This window comes from Anabrus simplex, chromosome 4, assembly GCF_040414725.1.
Source record: "Anabrus simplex isolate iqAnaSimp1 chromosome 4, ASM4041472v1, whole genome shotgun sequence".
NCBI classification, from domain to species: domain Eukaryota; kingdom Metazoa; phylum Arthropoda; class Insecta; order Orthoptera; family Tettigoniidae; genus Anabrus; species Anabrus simplex.
In genome coordinates this window covers 133,591,874-133,610,743 of record NC_090268.1, presented here as the reverse complement: position 1 = coordinate 133,610,743, position 18,870 = coordinate 133,591,874, and the positions used below count along the sequence as shown (strand labels likewise).

Sequence of the window (18,870 nt, the reverse complement as noted above, 5' to 3'; positions counted from 1 at the left end):
TTCTCATTTGTTAATAACTATTAGCCTGAGGGTGATTGTTGCAAACCTTTTCTTCCCCATAACGTTATACTTTCCCATGGACCTTAATAGGATTCCTTCACGTTCCACAATCCTTTCCATAGTAGTCATCGTTAGGCCTGTAAGTTATGTTTACCTTGTGTATGGTTTGATTTTGTGGGTTTGATAAGTTAACCGTCTTATTTCCAAAGCTTTGATATGAAACCGCTGCAACATTGATATTTTTCTATGTTCCCTATTTATATTATTATTAAGCATATTCTTTATTCATCTTTATTTTTATTATTTGTGTGTAGACGTGCAACAGATGCTACATTGGTAGCTCCCGTTAAAATTCGGTAACTCCTCTTCTCTTATGTAATTTCCTCCATGCTTTACCCCATCATAGCTACCTTGTTTCTCTCTTATCTCCCGTCGCAACTTCGCTTCTACATTATTGACTCTCCTTAACTTTCTTATCTCTACCTTGTATCTCACTTAAAATGCTTGTCTGTTTGTTTCTTAATGCATTAATTTCACTTTCCTGTGTTTCTCCTCTCTCCCTGGTTTTATTATTTACCTTCCCTATAACTTCTAAGTGTTTGCTTTTTTTGCTCTACCAACTTTTTATCTACCTCTCTCTTATGTTATTCAGTCTTCTCATTCTGTTCCTCTAACCGTTTATCGCAATTTACACTCTTTTTTTAATAGCTTGCTTATTTCCTTACTATGTTCCTTCATTTTCTTGTCAGTTTCTGCTTTGTACTCTCTTAGTTCGTCGCATAGTTCTTTCTTAATTTTCTCTAGGTCTGCCCTAATTTCCTTCCCCTGCTGCTCTAATTTTTCATTGATTTCCTTCTCCCGATCCTTTAATTCTTTAAACATAGACTGTATAAAACCTCTTAACTAGTTGCTATTTTCTTTGGTGGTAGAACTAACCTCAGCTCCGCCCCCCACTTTAATACCCTGTGAGTCACCACATTGAGCCTGGTTATCCGTCTTATCTACTCTCATCTCCTCCACAGACTCATCTACCTTGTCTTTATTGTTAGTTGACGAACTACCTCTAAGCACACTGCCATCGCGTAACATCATACCTTGCGTTTGATCTGCCATGATTCCCCAATATCAAACATATACCGAAATATGGATTTATTGATAGCACTTACCCCAAATAACACTGACTCTATCTTCAGATTTGCCGTTCCTTATATCGTATTTAGTGGTTTGGTTACATTATGTAATGTTTCTTATACCTAATACAAACTAAATTCAGACAAGATTAATTGTCGTTACGACCTTGCTCCAACTGGGCGATCATAAGTAACATGTACACGAGTTATGATAAAGATAATTACCAGCATTTGCAAGTTGGGCGCCAGGCTTCAAAATTAAAGGGAATTTGAAACCGAATTTTGAAATAAATAATACTAAACTTAATTTTTATGAGACTATCCTGGTCATGAGGTATAAGGATACTAATCATTAAATACCATGTGGAAAAACATAGGTAACCAACTAAAAATGTAAATTATTTCTTTAAATTTATTGCATAAAAGGATGAAATTATGTAACAACAACTTATTCCCAAAATTGAAAATTAATGACTGAGATCACCAATTAAACTCTACACGCGCAGACTTGTGATAACAGGGCTAACTAATGCTCACCAGAGGTTGATCATCTTGTCGCTTGCTTCCGTGGTTTATAGTTTTCGTCCTTCCTCCAATAGCATCATCCTCAGCAACTGCTTCATAGAATGCATTCCCCCTTGAATCTATCCCTCCCTATTGTGCTAGGTACCAAAAACATAGTACCAGCCTTACAGTATGAAATTCCACCCCGGAATTAATTGGATAGAGAGGGCTGAAAACATCCAGTCCTTCTATATTATGTGAACTTACCTATCTAAATAATCTGAGTAACTCTCACAGAGCCGATAAGAAATATTGAATGTAAGCACATCATAAGCGATGCACTCATATAGCAGAGTGACTCTGTAAAAGCCGGGGACTACCTGAGAATGGAGACTCAAAAAAGCTGGATGCAGAAAAATACTTCACCATGCAGTGTAGTTCTATATATATCATCTTCACATTTCCACTTCCTCCCTCGATGTCACATGACGTGTCGTTCCAATGAGAGCTTACGTACGTCGCCACCCTGTTGATATAGATGTAGTGTCTGTCCTAGACAGAATGAGCCCTCCTGATAGGAGCACGTGATGTGAGGTGATTTAGCGTCCCAACAAAAAAATTATGGAGCTCTCTCGTACCGTTGCGTACATTTCCAAGAACCGTCCAAAATTGACCTGCTTTTCCTGGACTATTGCGAGACACAAAATAGTGTGTTAGCGCAAGACCTACTGTCTTAACATTACAACAGAATATTCTAGTATATTACAATTAAAAATTATTTCTCGTTCTTATGTACCAATTACATAAATGATGATGGACGTTAATAGTATATAAAATTACATATGATACATACATATATACACAATTAATTCGGGTGGGCAATCAAATTGTGTAAATGTCGTGATGACCATGATATTACAATCTATAGGTTTTAGGCTGCACACTTATATGGTTAATTAACAGAATAAGGTTAAAACTTAAAAATTAAAAAAAAAAAAAAACACTAGTGAGAAGTGTTCTTTGTTTGCAATACAGTAAAGTATTTGTGGAACGGCGACTGAGAGGAATTTTTCTTTTAATGTTTACACAGTACATACAGCAATAATATGTCAGCAAAATATAAAATACATACATACATTATCATTATAGACTGTTATGCCTTCCAGCATTCAGTCTGTAAGCCTCTGTGAATTTACTGAACATCGCCACATTCCTCTATTTGCAACTAGTGCTGTGGCTTCATTTAGTTCTATACCTCTTATCTTTAAATCGTTAGAGGCTGAGTCTAACCATCATCGTCTTGGTCTACCTCTACTTCTCTTACCCTCCATAACAGAGTCCATTATTCTCTTAGGTAATCTGTCCTCCTCCATTCACCTCACATGACCCCACCACCGAAGCCAGCTTATGTGTACAGCTTTGTCCATCGAGTTCATTCTTAAATTAGCCTTTATCTCCTCATTCTGAGTACCCTCCTGCAATTGTTCCTACCTGTTTGTACCAGCAATCATTCTCACTACTTTCATGTCTGTTACTTCTAACTTAGGAATAAGATATCCTGAGTCCACCCATCTTTCGCCCCCGTACAGCAAAGTTGGTCTGAAAACAGACCGATGTAAAGATAGTTTCCTCTGGGAGCTGACTTCCTTCTTACAGAATGCCATTGATCGCAACTGCGAGCTCACTGCATTAGCTTTACTACACCTTGATTCAATCTCACTCACTATATTACCATCCTGGGAGAACACACAACCTAAATACTTGAAATTATCGACCTGTTCTAGCTTTGTATCACCAATCCAACATTCAATTCTGTTGAATTTCTTACCTACTGACATCAATTTAGTCTTCGAAAGGCTAATTTTCATACCATACTCAGTGCACCTATTTTCAAGTTCCAAGGTATTAGACTGCAGGCTTTCGGCACAATCTGCCGTCAGCATAGGCCAGACTGCTTACTACATTTCCACCTAACTGAATCCCTCCCTGGAATTTAAACCTTTCAGCAGATGATCCATGTAAATTATGAACAGCAAAGGTGAAAGTTTACAGCCTTGTCTAACCCCTGTAAGTACCCTGAACCAAGAACTCATTCTACCATCAATTCTCACTGAAGCCCAATTGTCAACATAAATGTCTTTGATTGATTTTAATAATCTACCTTTAATTCCATAGTCCCCCAGTATGGTGAACATCTTTTCCCTCGGTACCCTGTCATATGCTTTCTCTAGATCTACAAAACATAAACACAACTGCCTATTCCTCTCATGGCATTTTTCAGTTACCTGGCGCATACTGAAAATCTGATCTTGACAGCCTCTCTGTGGTCTGAAACCACACTGGTTTTCATCCAACTTCCTCTCAACCACTAATCGCACCCTCCCTTACAAAATGCCAGTGAATACTTTGCCTGGTATACTAATCAACGAGATACCTCGATAGTTGTTGCAATCCTTCCTGTTCCCTTGCTTATAGATAGGTGCAATTACTGCTTTTGTCCAATCTGAAGGTACCTTACCAACACTCCATGCTAATTTTACTACTGTATGAAGCCATTTCATCCTTGCCTTCCCACTATACTTCACCATTTCAGGTCTAATTTCACCTATTCCTGCTGCCTTATGACAATGGAGTTTATTTACCATCCTTTCCACTTCCTCAAACATAATTTCACCAACATCATTTTCCTCCTCCCCATGAGGATGATTTCCTTTTACATTGTTCAAAATATTCCCTCCACCTCTCTAGTGATTCCCTGGGATCTATTATGAGTTCACTTGAATTACTCAATACACTGTTAATTTCCTTTTTCCCTCACTTCCTGAGATACTTTATTACTGTCCAGAAAGGATTCCCTGCTGCTTGACCCTGCCTTTCCAGGTTGTTACCAAAATCTTCTCACAACTTCTTCTTGGATTCAACAACTGTTTGTTTCGCTCTGTTTCTTTCATATACGTACAATTCCCTGTCTTCATAGGCCCTTGTTTGGAGCCATTTCTGATAAGCCTTCTTTTTACGTTTACAAGTTGCTCACACTTCATCATTCAACCAAGATGTTCGCCTTTTCCTATCTTTACACACAGTTGTTCCCAGGCATTCCCTTGCTGTTTCTACTACAGCATCCCTGTACGCCACCCATTCTCTTTCTATATCCTGAACCTGCTTACTGTCTACTGTTCGAAACTTCTCACTAATCATATCCATGTACTTCTGTCTAATTTCCTCGTCCTGGAGATTTTCTACCCTTATTCGTTTGCAGACAGATTTCACTTTGTCTACCCTAGGCCTGGAGATACTTAGTTCACTACAGATCAGATAGTGGTCTGTATCATCAAAAAATCCCCAGAAAACTCGTACATTCCTAACAGATTTCCTGAATTTGAAGTCGGTTAAGATATAGTCTATCATGGATCTGTTACCCCTAGCCTCCTCCCATGTGTAGCGGTGAATAGCCTTATGCTTGAAGAATGTATTCGTAACTGCTAAACCCATACTAGCACAGAAGTCCAGTAAACGCTTCCCATTCCCATTAGCTTCCATATCTTCCCTACATTTACCAATCACTCTTTCGTATCCTTCAGTTCTATTTCCAACTCTTGCATCGAAATCGCCCATTAGCACTATTCTCTCCTTGTTGTTGACCCTGACCACGATGTCACCCAATGCTTCATAAAACTTGTCAACTTCGTCCTCATCTGCACCCTCACACGGTGAATACACTGAGACAATTCTCGTCCTAATTCCTCCAAATGACAAATCTACTCGCATCATTCGCTCATTTAGTGCCTAACAGAAACTATGTTGGGTGCAATGGTATTCCTGATAAAGAGCCCTACCCCATACTCTGCCCTTCCTTTTCTAACACCTGTGAAGTATACTTTATAATCTCCTATCTCTTCCTGGTTATCTCCCCTTACCCGAATATCACTTACTCCTGGCACATCCAGATTCATCCTCTTAGCTGACTCAGCCAGTTCTACTTTCTTTCTTCCATAAGCCCCATTAATGTTAATAGCTCCTCATCGAATTCCATTTCGTTCGCCAAGTTGTTTCCAAGGAGTCTCCTGCCTATCAAATGGGAGTGGGACTCCGTTACTCCCATAGGTCCGAGGCTTGCTTAAAATGTTCTGAGCTCGGGGAATTCATGAAGCAGGATGCTACCGTACTTACACATAGTCCAAGTGAGGATCTCTCCTCTTAACAGGTTATGGACCACCTAGCCGCCTGAGCACAAGGAGGGCCATGACTCAGAATATGTCCGAGATGCCCACTCCCATTCCGTAGCAACTGGTATCCCGACTTTCAGGACCACTTACTCGGCCACTCAGCCATTGCCCATGGTTCACGAACTAGGACGTGACTACAGTAACCCACACCATGAACCACCATAAAATAAGTGGTGAAAAAACAGCAGCAATAAATTGAACAATAATTTCACATATGGTATTTGCTAATAAGTGAAATGTTCTCTCTGTCCTTCAAATTGTAGACATCGTTGAGTGCGATACACTCAATTCTTTCGCAGCGCTGATGTTTGTTTCCCCATTTTTTTATCGCCAGATTATATGTGACTTTCCTTCAGTATTAATCACTTTCCCTTTCTTTTGTGACATCTTCGAGGTGATGCTTGCCTTGGCTATTTAGCAGACAGACTGATTTGAAAACTACAGTCTACTGAAAGCAAGAGTTTGAAAATAAGCTTTACTTTGGCCAGCAATCCTCAAACGTGTAACAAACAAAAATCAATATTGGACGTTATGGTTTATACATTTCTCCAAAAATGTGATAAAAATATGCTGTTTTATACAATGTGTCGTGCTAAGTGATTTTTGAAATATCTTGCTTTTATAGGATTTAGACAATACCGTTAGATATCACTGTTATATCCAGTACGCCATTAAAAGCGATGTTGCAATAAACAGTTTCAACTGTACTTTCATCTGCAATATAGTGTGAAACATCCTTATATAGATCTTTTTATTATATCTGAGAAGTCTAACTTATATTTTTTGTGTTATAGGTCAACCTCTCTTCCTTCATTTGTCAACAGAATGGAGTCGGAACCTCCAAAGTGGAAGTTTTAAAATTATTGTGAGTACCTACTTGTTGATTGTATATCACTAAATTGACTGTTGACTGTTAATGGCCTGTGATTCTTTTAACAGTGGAAACTATTGTTTGTATACAAACACTGCTTGGTTGTTGTAGATTTTTGTACCAAGTCAGGAGTTATGGAGAGCTATTATGTTGACTGTTTATGTCACAAATATAGCTTGAAGGCAGATAATGTGTAGAAAACTGGTTCATTAATACAAAGTCATCCTCATTGAACCTTCCATGCTTTTCTATTTTCACATCCGGCAGATGCCATGGCTGTACCTTCATTAGGGCCACAGTCACTTCCTTCCCACTCCTAGCCCTTTCCTATTCCATCGTCGCCATAAGACCTATTTCTGTTAATGCAGTGTAAAGTCAGGTGTTAAAAAAAAAAAAAAAAGCAATGGGCAATGCATGAGACATTCTCAGAAATAGAAGAACATACATGGTGTAAAATTCTCTTACATGGATTTTTTATCATAACCAATATTGTTTGGAGACATGACATGATATGCCGTGTCAAAAAAAATGTTTCGCAAAGAATTTTGCTGCACGTTTTCAGAAGAAAATCTCGACTGTTCATGGCGAAGTCTTCTACAAAAATGAGGTTTTGAACTTAAGAATGCTTTACCATTGGACCTGTAGTGGTATGCTCGTTCACCACCAGGTGGCTCACTGTATGCTGGCAGAGCACTCCAAGCGGGAGCTGACAACAGCATTAAGCTCCCAGTAAGATGTTCTATCACATCGTGTGTGTAAGAAGTATCAGAGAGGATATCAGATGAATCAAGGACGAATGTGGTAGAAGAAATAAATAGAAACTAATAAAATAAAATGAAATGCAACGAAAGACACCAGGATAGAGTAGAACAGAGCTGAAGAACAGAAAGAAAATATGTGGAGAAAACGAGATGATAATAATGGTGTGAGATGGGGGGCGGGGAAGGAGGCATAACCGCTATACACACGTTATGAAAGTATGACATTAACGCATAATATATAGCTTGTCAACTATAACCCTTCAACCCAGTGCACTTCTGGAGAGTTTCTATGTGGAGTCCTTGCTCACTAAAATGCCGATTGACTCTGTCATGTCTCTCATTGAGCATCTGTTCCCTGAGGAGATTACTAAGCTATTTCACCACTGCATGACTGGGAGCTATTTCTTATGGGGTATGGACGGATGGGGTAGCTATGAAGGTTCACTCTCGCCGGGAGTAGCTAATTTCTTTTTGGAGGATATTGAGAAGGAAGCTATTGCTGCTGGGCTCGTCAAACCTATGACTTGGTGAAGGTATATTGATAACACATTTGTGATATGGACAGAAGGTCCTGAGAAACTTAATGTATTTTTAAACCACTTAAATCAGCAACATCCTTCAATTAAATTCACTAACGAGATGGAGTCGGACTAGGTAACAGGTAGGGACCCTCTTAGAGGCAGCCCTGCTCAGGGAGTGGCGCCCCTGCCTATGTGAGTCCCAGAGCACACTGCCCGGTGTGTAACGTCTGGTAAAGAGTGCCAGCTCAAGGTAACAAGTGAAGACCTCAGCGGCAGCAAAGGTGGAGAATATGATTTGGTACAGTGGAGCTTGCAGAGGAGGCACCCCATTCCTCTGGGGGTAGTGCGGATGGAACCCACTGCCTCAAGGGATGAGGAGGGATCCTCAAAGGCTAAGGGAGTAAACCACAATAGAAAATCCTCAATAATGTTAGGCCTAGCAAGCCAGTAAAAGAGCTTATTTGTATCTGTTTTCAAAACATGTAAGAGCCTCAGAACGCATTTATCAACTAAATTAAGATACCAGCATGAGCAGACTCATGTCAGGGATGATGGTTTATGGCCTGATGATAGACAGGGTCTTGCAAAAATCCCAGAGGAGACTAACACAAATTGGGACCATTACCTTACTCAGTCTCACAGGAAAATGTGAAGAACTAGTGGACCTAACGGAAAGGAGGAAATTAATGTTATGGGGGCTGAGTGAACTAAATGGATAGGAAAAGGAATGAAGAAATTAAGGAAACAGTATACACTGTATTGGCATGGAAATGACAAAGAGATGAGGAATGGTGTTGGTTTCATCATGAGTAAAGATCTAGAAGGAGTGGCTGACATTCAGTATGTTAGTGAGAGAATAATAAAGATGACTGTGCATTTAGGGAAAGAAAAGCTAACTTTGGTACAGGTGTATGCATCTCAAACTGGATGTTGTCAAGTGCATAAGAACCAGTTTCTTGATGATGTAGATATGGTGGATATGATGGAAGAAATATAGAAGGGGAACATCTTGACTTCTGTATGAGGAATGGGTTGGTGAAAAACAGTTGGTTCAAGAAGAGACAGAGCCATAAGATAACACGATACAGTTGGGATGGACTACAGAAGACTGTAATTGATTATGTCATCTCAGATGAAGAAAGGAGCAGAACAGTAACAGATGTCAGAGTAATACCCATCGAGAGCTTTGACAGTGACCACAGTCTATTAGTAGCGGACCTGAGAAACTTCTGTGTGCCAAAAGTACAGAACAGGAAAATACCAAAAATCAAAGTATGGGAAGAAAACAGATAAGAGAACTGAGTATCAGAATCAGATAAAAACCCTGTCACTGAGAGATGAAAGGAAAAATGGAGAGGCAGAATAGACCAGACTAAGGGTCACATTGGTTAAAGAAGCAACTGAAGTTTGTGGAAAGACAAGTATGAAAACAAGGGAGAAGGAAACACCTTGGTGGAATGAAAGAGTGAGAGCAGCAATCAGGGGAAGAAATTTCTTACGGAAAAAAAAAAAAGGGGATCAGGAGAAAAATAAACTGGATCTCACTAGAGACAAGGCAAAGTTCGGAAACCTCAAGCAAATATACCGAAACAAGAAACTGGGCGTTGAAAGAACAGTTACAAAAGAAAAGACCAAGGCATGGAATATATTCACTCAGAAACTGGAGGAGGACAACAGAGGCAATAATAAACTACTGTATAGTGTTATCAGAGGTAAAAGGAAACCAATGAATACCATAAAGGCACTTGAAGATGAAAATGGAAATCTGGTTAGGACAGAAAGTGACATGAGAGAAGTCCTGAAGAGCCATTTTGACCACCTACTGAATAGACCAATTCAGGAACAAAATACAGAACCGGAAATCCAAGCCTACAATGAGGAAATTCCCACCACTTGGGCAGAAACTGAGGCAGCCTTAAAATCTATGCCAAAAGGAAATCTTCAGGTGCAGATGAAGTGAATGTGGACATGTTAAAGGCAGCAGGCATGCAGTGGCTGGACATAGTAGTAAATGCCATATGGACAGACAACAAAATACCTGCAGATTGGAGCAAGGGCATTATAATTCCCCTGTTTAAGAAAGGTAGCAGACAGAAACCCATTAACTATAGAGGAATAACCCTGCTGTCTCATGGGCTAAAAATATATTCTAGAGAAGATCATAGATAGGAGATCGAGAACCATCATTGACCACAGTTAGAGGAGGAGAAGTATTGATTCAGAAGTACCAGATCAAAAATGGATCTAATTTTTAGCACCCGCATGTTGATGGAAAAGTATTGGGAGAAAGGCAAGAACCTGGTCATTGTATTCCTGGATATAGAAAAGGCCTATGATAGTGTCATAAGAGATAAGATCTGGGAGTGCCTGAGGAAAAGAAATGTGCCTGAAGGACTGTTAAGGAAAATTCAGATGTTGTACAAATACTGTACTAGCTGTGTACAAATTGGGGAAGGTTGATTTTCATGGTTTGAGACCATGAGTGGAGTTCAGCAAGGAAGTGCGCTATCCCCACTACTGTTCATCACAGTTATGGACCCTATAATGAAGAACGTCAAGGAAAAGTTAGGTGAACTGCATGCAGTGACCTTTGCTGATGATAACATTATTTGGGGTAAAACAGAAGAGGAAATACAGACCAGACTCAACATATATGGAAATCCCAGTTCCAGGGATATAACCTCAACATCAGTGAGATCAAGACAGTGGTGACGGCAGTCAACAGAGATGGGCCTCCAGTAAGTGTAAGACTAGGAGACCACCAGCTAGAGTGTGTGGATAGTTTTCCTTACCTTGGAAGTGTAATCTCAAGTGATAATTTGGTCAGGAAGGAAATTACAAACTGAGTGCAAAAGGGATCAGAATTCTACCAACAAGTAAGAACATTTTTATGGGATGAGATGATTCCAAAACCGGCCAAACTGATGATGTTTAACAGCTATTTCATACCAATACTGACCTATGGTATTGAAACATGCACCCTCACAAAAAGAGATTCATCAAGGCTGCAAGCATCGAAGATGAAATTCCTTAGATCTACCATCCAGAAGACCAAGATGGACAAGTTAATAAATGAGGAGGTGAGGAAAGAAGCCAGAATAAAGACATCCCTATTGGACGAATCGGCACATCCAGACTGCAGTGGTATGGGCATGTTGTGAAGATGGAGCATACAAGAACAGCCAGAATAAACTTGGAAAGACAGTTGGAGGGGAAAAGACCTGCAGGAAGACCTAAAACCCGATGGATGGACATGATCAAGGTTGATTTAGTTACCAGAGAATGGACAGTGGATGATGTTCTCCTGGACAAGTTGTATATGGACAGGAAGAAGTGGGAGAGGCTCATTAACAGTACCTGGGAAACTGGAACTGTACAGTGATGATGATGGAAATGGAGTCAGACCGATGCCTTCCTTTGTTGGATGTTCTAGTAAGAAAGAAACCGGATGGCACTTTAGGGCATATCACTAAGTTTACACAAGGAGTATTTTATTACACCACCTATTCAGTACAATACAGTGAATTGTATTGAATAGGTGGTGTAATAAAATACTCCTTATGTAAACTTAGTGATATAGCTGTCTTCAGTGCAGAACAATGATGAGAATAATGGTTTGTAACTTTAGGACATACCATCTTTCGTAATCCTACTCACAGAAATCGCTACCTCCATGCAGATTCTTACCACTGTCCAGCACAAAAAAGCCAGGACAATCTCATGACACTCACCAAGGGAGCGACACATATTTGTGAGCCATCAAATATCCAGGAGGAGATGGACATACTCAAAGTCATGTTTAACGGTAATGGTTGCTACGATGTACAGATTCATAGAGCCCTGCATCCCAGAGGGTCAACTTAGCAATGCTCACAGAAAGAAGAAGTGAAGGGAACTGCCTTACATCCACCATACCACAGACCGAATTTCAAGGTCCTCCGCAAGCACAATATAAAAACCATGTTTGGCACTGTCACTACAATTGCTCACAGTTTAGGTAAAAGCAAGGACAAATTGTCCCCACTATTACACCCTGGGGTGTACAAAATTCCCTTTACTTGATGCAAGGTATATACTGGCCGAACATTCCGATTCATTAGGACTTGCATCAGGGAACACCAAAGAAATATCCGTCTCAACCAGCCAGACAAGTCAGCAATAGCTGAGAACGGCCTGTCGTCGAGTCGTGATGTTGTGTTAGAAGATATTCGAGTTCTTACCCACACTAAACATCGCCATCATCAGTTGCTTCATTCCAAGCTGTGTGTTATGTGATAACGTGTGTACACCGGTTATGCACCATCCCCTCACCTCTCACACCATCTCACATCATTATCATCATCTGGTTTTCTCCACCTGCTTTCTTTCCATTCTTCAGCTCTGTTCTATTCTATCCTGGTATCTTTCATTGCATTTTATTAGTTCCTATTTATTTCTTCTACCACATTCGGCCCTAATTCCTCTGATGTCCTCTTTGATACTTCTCATGCATACACAGTGTTATAGAGCATGTTAATGGGAGCTTAATGCTGTCGTCAGCTCCTGCTTGGAGTGCTGTGCCAGCATACAGCCAGCCACCTGGTGATGACCCAGCATACTTCTACAGGTCCAACGGTAAAGCATTCTTAAATTCAAGCCCTCATTATTGTAGAAGACTTCATCGTGAACAGTCAAGATTTTCTTCTGAAGACGCAGAGCAAAGTTCTCTGCCAAACGTAAAGAGTTTCACCTTGTTTTCTTGACACTGCGTAAGCCCAAAAGCCCATATCGTGTCTACAAGTACGGGGCGTGAAAGTATCAATGTTAACAATATTTTATGGGTTTATTTTAGGCCAGCAGGACTTCTGTCAGTTGCCAGCAGAATGGACTTTGAACGTCCAGATTGGTGTTTTAATATTATGTTGTGTACTTGTAAATTGTATTTTATAAAACATTAATAAGAACCTTCAGTAGTGGGTAGTTCTTAACACGTTCGTGGTAGCTTGGATACGGGTAACCATTACCTCGGTACCATAATACTTCTTTTATGCGTAACGGATTTTATTTCTGTGTCCTTATCCATTTTAGATTATCATTTGAATGACTTCAATAATATTTCTGCCATGGGGCCATGACGCACCTACCAATGAGCTTTCCGCCTGCAGTGCCATTTGACTTAATGTATGTGTCATGACAAGTAATAAAATGGAATCGTGGAAAGATTGTTGGTTTTTTTTTTTTTTTTCGGTTGTAGATATTCACTAAAAATCCTAGGACAGATAAATATGTTTTTGAACATTTCTGACAAAAATCACAAATCTGGTTGTCCTGGATACTCTCTACAGTAGAACTTGCAGTCCAGCACCACCGCATCCCTTCGTTACACTTTCTACAAGGCTTCCGCAATCTACGCCCATTCCCCTTAGCCACACATTTGCTGGCAAAATGTGAAAATGTGTTCCTTTAGGGGTACGATAGATTGTGGGTGCCTATGAGACAATGTTTCTTCCACCGGACCCTGCAAACTCACTATTCTCTGTTGACATTGCAGAAATTTATGCTGAATTGTAACAACTACAGAGGTAGCAACTAACAATTAAATTGATGCCCACTTGGAACATATGTTTAACTACAGCTTAACAGTGTGCAGATAAGAGGTCTGCTTCTTTACATATGTACTAGTGGAAATAAGAGCTTTAATATTTTGTGCGTAGTGTGAGGTACGTGTGTCGTTATCGGCCGCGAACGTGTTAAGGCACCTAGAATAAAAGAAAATGTGTCTGATATGCGGTATAAAATGCCCTTACAAGGATAATTTTTATCATGACTATTATTTTTGGTTTATTATAGGTCAACAACTCTTCTCTCAGTTGCCAGCAGAATGGACTTGGAATCTCCAGACTGGTGAAGTTTTAGTTCTTAGGTGAGTACTTGCAATGTTGTAAGTCGTTTTATAAAAAGTAGAGGGCAGTACTTGAGACATTCCTACAATTAAAAGTACAGTTGAAATCGTTTATAATAACTCTGTTAATTAAGAGCCGTTGTAGGTGATCGTTGCACAAACTTTTTTTTTGCTAAAAAGATCAGATTTGTAGGTTTTAGGCTGCACACTTACATGGTTGATTAACAGAATAAAGTTAAAACTTTAAAAAAAAAAAAAAAAAAAAAAAAAAAAAAAAAAAAAAAAAGCATTAATCTAATTAAGTGCATGTATGATATGTATACATACCAGAAAGGACATTTGACGGAACCAATTGAAGTTAAGGCTGGTGTAAAACAAGGATGTCTACTTTCACCCATACTGTTCCATATGACTCTTGATGTTGTCATGAGAAGCACAATGAATCGACGATTGGGAATCCAGTGTAATCTTACTCAACGACTGGAAGATTTCGACTTTGCCGATGACCTATGCTTACTTGCTCACAGTTGTAAACATATGGAAATTAAGCTTAAAGACCTGGAAACTGAAGCGCAGGAAGATGGACTTCGGATTATCATTAAGAAGTCGAAGGAAATGCGATTGAGAAACCAAAATAACACTCTGTTGCAATTGGATGGGCATGTTATAGAGAGAGTGAATAGCTTTTGCTACCTAAGAAGCATTGTAACGGTGAACGGAGGGGCAGATGAAGATGTGACCAGCCGATTGAACAAAACTAAGAGTGCGTTCGCAACACTCCGTCCCGTATGGAGGTCTAAAGAACTCAGTACGAGAACAAAACTGTGGATCTTCAATAGCAGTGTCAAGTCTGTGCTGCTGTATGCATGTGAAACCTGAAAAGTGACTAAAACTTTGGCATGGAAGATTCAGACGTTTGTGAACAATACACTGTGTAGACCTGATGACAGCATTGCAAAACAAGCTCTCGAATGGAATCCCCAGGGGCAGAGGAGGAGAGGAAGACCTAAGATAACATGGAGGAGATCAGCAGAGATAAAGAGTGAGCAGCTTGGGTATACATGGGGAAAGCTGAAACACATGGCACATTGCAGAACCAGATAGTAAAACCTTATCCTGGCCCCATGCCCCTCAACAGGAGTTTAACCCTTCAAGCCGGTATTAAAAGTTGGGCAAGCTTTACCTTACAGTGATAATAAATTTTAGAAAAATGTCACAATTGTACATGCTGTCACAAACATTGCTATAACTTCTAAACGACTTGTTTGATTTTGTTCAAATAAGTGGATACGCAGTTCGTATCATGCTGATGTTGTATCTACATACAAAAAGTTGGCATGCGAATTCAAAAAATGTCTAAATACCTTCTTGTTGGAATAAAATTTGAATCAACAGGTGTCTGTGACCACTCTGGTGAGCATTCACTTATATTACTATCATTATGTACATTACACCTAATTTCTTGCTGTGCATAATCATCACTAACACTTTCATTATCACTCGGATTATTCTCATCAATGCTTTAACCTAATATGCGTTTGAGAGCTGCATTAGATAAATACAGACCATGCGAGGGCGCCGCCATGTTGTTTACAACGATCAGTGTTGATGAAACAAATTCTTTTTACACCAACACGATGCTGCATTACAGTAGAAGATACTCCCCTGCATAGAATGATGCCCAGTTCTGCGAGTCGTGCTAAAAGCTCACCTACCGGGCGGTTAGGGGCGCGTGGCTGTGAGCTTGCATCCGGGAGATAGTGGGTTCAAATCCCACTATCGGCAGCCCTGAATATGATTTTCCGTGGTTTCCCATTTTCACACCATGCAAATGCTGGGGCTGTACCTTAATTAAGGCCACGGCTGCTTCCATCCAACTCCTATGCCTTTCCTATCCCATTGTCGCCATAAGACCTATCTGTGTCGGTGTGACGTAAAGCCACTAACAAAAAAAGTTCACATTGCCAACCAACAGATGGCACGCAGTTGTGCATTTAAAACATCGCTAAACTAGTTCGTACAGGCATACGTCAAACCGCTCCTGGCTTATGTTTTGTAGGTCTGTACACATACACTTCGAACCAGCTTGAGCGGTTAAGGAATTTAGTCAAATAAGTCTTTCTTTTGCGACTCTCCAAAGCGATGCTTGCCTTGACTATTTAGCGGACAGACTGATTTGAAAACTACAGTCTACTGAAAACAAGAGTTTCAAAATAAGCTGTACATTGTTGTTGTCAGGAATCCCCAAACGTGTAACAAACAAAAATCAAATCAATATTGGACGTTATAATTGATACATTTCTCCCAAAGTGTGATAAAAATACACCATTTTATATGACGTGTCGTGCTAAGCAATTTTTGAAATACAGTCTTTTTATATGATTTAGACTGAGCTCGATAGCTGCAGTCGCTTAAGTGCGGTCAGTATCCAGTATTCGGGAGATAGTAGGTTCGAACCCCACTGTCAGCAGCCCTGAAAATGGTTTTCCATGGTTTCCCATTTTCACACCAGGCAAATGCTGGGGCTGTACCTTAATTAAGGCCACGGCCGCTTCCTTCCCTATCCTAGCCCTTCCCTGTCCCATCGTCGCCATAAGACCTATCTGTGTCGGTGCGACGTAAAGCAACTAGCAAAACAAAAAATGATTTAGACGATACCATTATATATCGCTGTAATATCCAGTACACCATTAAAAACGGTGTTGCAATAAACAGTTTTGACTGTACTTTCATCTGCAATATAGTGTGAAGCACTCTTACATAGATCTTTTTACCATATCTGAGAGGCCTAACTAATATTCTTTGGGTTATAGGTCAGCCTGTCTTCCCTCATTTACCAACAGAACGGACTAGGAACCTCCAGTTTGGAAGTTTTAAAATTATGGTGAGTACCTACTTGTTAATTGTATTTCATTGAGTTGACTGTTAAAGGCCTTTGATTCTTGTAACAGTGTTGAGGAAACTATTGTTTGTATACAAACAGTGCTTGGTTGTTTGTACCTAGTCAGTTTTTTTGGAGAGCTATTATGTTGACTAATTTTGTCACAAATATAGCTTGAAGGCAGGTGATCTGTAGAAAACTGGCTCGTTAATACAAAGTCATCGTCATTGAACCTTCCAGGATATTTTTAATGCCAATCTTTCCTCTAGAACTGGAGTGTTTATCATAAAGACGGGAGAGATTCAATAGGAGTGGGAGTGTGAATACAAAAGAAGTATTTGTAACCTATGAAAAAGTTAAGGATGAGAAACATGAAATTTTAGGTGTGGTGCTCATCTCTAAAATTAAAAATCAACTTGATATTTTTGCGGTGTACAAACCTGGACACAAAATTATTTGATAAAATAATCAGCTATGTGGGGAATGACACAGAAAGGTATGTGATTGTCGCACATGATCTCAGTTTACCAAATTTTAACCGGGAAGGTCATGTGAATAATGGAAAGTGTGACCAACAGATGGTAACAAAGTTAATCTGTGAAGGACAGAGAGTCATATTTAGTCAGCCATATGTAAAGATAGTTGGATTTAAGGATAATATCCAGGTAGAGGTAGTGACTAATACTTGAAATTTAGCTACTATAACAAAGATATTTACAAAAAGATGTGTAAGTTAAAAACCAGAAAAGCAGCTGGTATTGATAAGATTTCTGGGGATATATTAAAAGTAAAGGCTGCAGCATTGGACAAAATGCATATATAATATAAATATAAATAAAACATCACATTTTAAAAGTACGTCCAAAAATCTGTCTTTTTAACAAATGTAGCTAAAGCTATCACAGGGTAGGAAGGGTCCAGAAAGTGTTACATTTATATCCAGTAGTGGTGGTTGCTGGTCATTCAGCATGGTATCGCTGCTTGTGGCTTGCAGTGGAAGAAGTCATCGTTGGTTTGGGTGGTGTCTGAGTATTGCAATATATCCTTCGAGGTCTGCAACGGCTACTTTCTTTTTAATATGGTTAGGGATATGCAACCTTTGCAAAAGGTAATTTTTGTTACCTCTACTACAGTGGTAACACAAAACAAGGCACAAACAGAGTTAAAAGGGGAAGGTAAGAGCAAACTACACAATATAAGAAATCACTACACACTCGGAAAAACAGTAGCTGGCATTACTCGGATCTCCAACAAAACATGTACGAAATATCAGTAGGGCCAACTAGTGAACAACAAACCGGGAAGATGTAAAGGCTGGGAACCTACCAAAGGCATGGACATGGCTTAGATAGCGGATTCCGAAATAAATCACCGTGATCCTTAGTTTTAAAAAATATTATTTACAAGATAATTTTACAAATACATTCCAAGTTATGAGCTATAAGTTCAGTGATATACATAGGTTATTCGTAGCAGTGTAAATTCAAATTTCAAGTCAACTATACATCTATTTACCAATGCAGTTGTACAATGCAATATACAGTGAAGTTGAAGAGTTTCTCCAAAATCTAGCGTACCTAAAGTGATACAGAACTACCAGAGACAAACCCCAAGGGAAATAATATTAAACCACATTCTACATACGTTAGTGAAACAAGAAATGGGAATGCCTCGGAAACGAACAGGTAAGCCTAGCTGAAAACTAAAGCGTCATAAGTAGATAATTTGGTGAATCCAGGTGAGGTTAGGGCAGACTCCTGTATGAAGAGCAAATCGGAACATTACCGAAATTTTAGCAGGAACGGAATTCAAGAGCGCTTACCCGAGGAGAGTGCCATCCCGGAAGCCGGGGGACGTCAACCAGATAGGCTGCTCGCAGACAGATAAACCGAGACCGACAGAATTCAGGATACAGAATTCATTTGAACACTGCCTCGCTCACTATATATAGGAAATTCCGGCCTTGGAGGCAGCCAATCAGCGTGCACGAGTTCCCTATCGCCACCTAGACTCACCAATCACAACCTTACTTTCGATCGCGAACTTTGACTAACATTCTAGAATACGCATGATCACGAAAGTCGTATTTTTCCAG

General features: G+C 39.7%; 1 long non-coding RNA gene across 2 annotated transcripts in view; it reads left to right on the top strand.

Moving 5' to 3' along the window:
* The window catches only part of LOC136871703 (uncharacterized), a 95,160-nt gene that overhangs the window by 37,437 nt on the left and 38,853 nt on the right, over positions 1 to 18,870 (top strand). For both annotated transcript variants that reach the window (XR_010859797.2, XR_011018082.1), the window contains 3 exons: positions 6,655 to 6,725; positions 13,843 to 13,915; positions 16,708 to 16,778. This is a non-coding gene — a long non-coding RNA (uncharacterized lncRNA). The remainder of the gene's footprint in view (positions 1 to 6,654; positions 6,726 to 13,842; positions 13,916 to 16,707; positions 16,779 to 18,870) is intronic.